At 41.6% G+C, this 2,134-nt stretch overlaps 1 non-coding gene across 1 annotated transcript; it reads left to right on the top strand.

Moving 5' to 3' along the window:
• The first annotated feature begins 1,720 nt into the window (after nt 1–1,720).
• Nucleotides 1,721–1,826, top strand: LOC118483606. The gene has a single exon (XR_004870893.1). It is a non-coding gene; the product is annotated as a small nucleolar RNA R71 (small nucleolar RNA).
• The last annotated feature ends 308 nt before the right edge of the window (nt 1,827–2,134 follow it).

Below are 2,134 nucleotides of genomic sequence, written 5' to 3'. Positions count from 1 at the left end.
CGCAATTCACGGTCACCAAACTTCATACTTACCGTTCCATTAACAAAATTGATAGTTGCATGAGCAGTCGCTAAGAACGGTCTACCCAGAATGACTGGAGGTTGCGTGTTCTTTGAACTTGTGGTACCATCAAGCACTAAGAAGTCAACTGGGTAGTAACACTCTTCTACCTTCATAATTACGTCTCTTATAATCCCCCTCGGACACATGGGAGTCTGATCAGCCAACACCACGGTGGTGTTGACTTTTTGTGACGGACCAAAATCATATTGATCATACAGACTCCCTAGTAGAATAGTAACACACACTCCAAGATCCCCAGTGCCCTTTCTATTTTAAATTCACCCACTTGTACTGAAATAATGGGTGCTCCTGGATCTTGGAGTTTCGGGGGAAGGGTACCCAACAAAACGGCATTCACTTTTGTGGTTAAATCAAGTTTTTTAGGAAGCTTGTGAAGTCGTTTTTGGGTACTTAACTCTTACAAACACTCAACATGATTGGGACTCTCTTTAATCTCATCGAGTAAGGGTAGATTAATTTTAGCTTGTTTAAAATTTTCCCACCTTTCATCCCTTGGTGGCTCCCGTTTACTCAAAACAAATGTTTCAGATGGTTTTAATAATGTCATAGGAAATGGAACTTTAACTTTCTTACCATCAACTTCCCTAAACATTTCATTTTCATAAAGAGATTTTTTCAACTTCGTACTTTCCTGATCATGTTGAGAATCCGATTTAGTATCAACATCCTCCACCACCTCCTCAACTAATTGTGATGGTGGAGTAATTGTGACACTACCAAATTTAGAAGTTGGAAGAATACTTACCACGTTGACGTGCACATTTCTTCCATTTTTCGAGCTAGATGACTGATGTGCTGGGTTAACTGTGGTAGTGCTTGGTAACTTACCTAGATCTCTTCTCAGCTGAACCAAGCCTTCTGCTAATTGCCCCTACTGCTTCTGCATGGCTTCATAGTTTTGTCTTGAACTTCATTATCTTTCTGGATGTCCTTCATGAACTTCATAATAGCATCCATTTTTTCATCACTCGTTCCACCACTAGCACTTGAGGAGTTCCCTTGCTGATTACCCTGATTATACGGGCCCTGAATTTGGTAATTTCCCTGTGAGTAATTACCTAACGGTTCTGATACTGCTGGCCTCCTTGTATGGGTACCTGAAAATTAGGGTTCATTTGATTAGCAGTATTTCCATAACTAAAATTTAGGTGATTTCGCAAACCTGGATGATATGTATTCAGTTTCATATCATATCATATTGTTTTCATTCACCGAATACTTGATTCACTTCTTCATTCTGACCCATCCTTGCGGGACACTGTACAACCTGGTGTCCTAACTCACCACAATCCGTACACACCGCAAATGCACCAGCTACCCTAACTTCGGTTCCCTGTCCCAACTTCATCTGCGCCAGTTGTCGCTCTAACAGTAAGTTCTGGTGTTTCAGTTTATCGACTCGTTCTTCAGCTTCATAATCAACTGATCTCGCTGACGCTGATCTTGCTCTCCTGCTAGACTGTGCCTGCCTCTTAGAAGTGGCACTCTGTTAGAAGTGGCACTCTGTCTCTCCAAGTACGCTCAATCTGCAGCTTCTGTATTCGTGAGAAACGTACCATTGCTGACAGCTATAAGATCCCTAACATCTTCAGGAAGCAATCCATCATAGAACGCTTTAATTAACTCTCATGTCTGAATGCCATGATGAGGGCATTTCCTAAGCAACTCCTTAAACCTTGTAAACACCTCATGGAATGCTTCCCCTGAATGTTGCTGGAATGCTCTTATTGCATCCTGAGCTTCACTTATTCGGTTCATTGTGTAATACTCCTCCAGGAAAACTTGTTGCATCTCCTGCTACGTATAAATACTATTTGGAGGTAATATTGCGAACCATTGACGTGCTTTGTCTTTCAAGGTAAATTGGAACAGCATCAGCTTCACCTCGTCCATTGAAAAACCTGACCCCCCAATAGTTTGACAAATTGAGTCAAAACTTGCAATGTGCAAGTATAGTTCTTCGGTCCATTTTCCATAGAACTCTGGAAGATGGCCCAAATATTGAGGACTCACCTCAAATGCTCTACCATTCTCCCCAATAGGTGTAACT

This window comes from Helianthus annuus, chromosome 10, assembly GCF_002127325.2.
Source record: "Helianthus annuus cultivar XRQ/B chromosome 10, HanXRQr2.0-SUNRISE, whole genome shotgun sequence".
Taxonomy (NCBI): domain Eukaryota; kingdom Viridiplantae; phylum Streptophyta; class Magnoliopsida; order Asterales; family Asteraceae; genus Helianthus; species Helianthus annuus.
The sequence above is the reverse complement of the archived record's forward strand: the minus strand, read 5'-3'. Positions and strand labels throughout refer to the sequence as shown.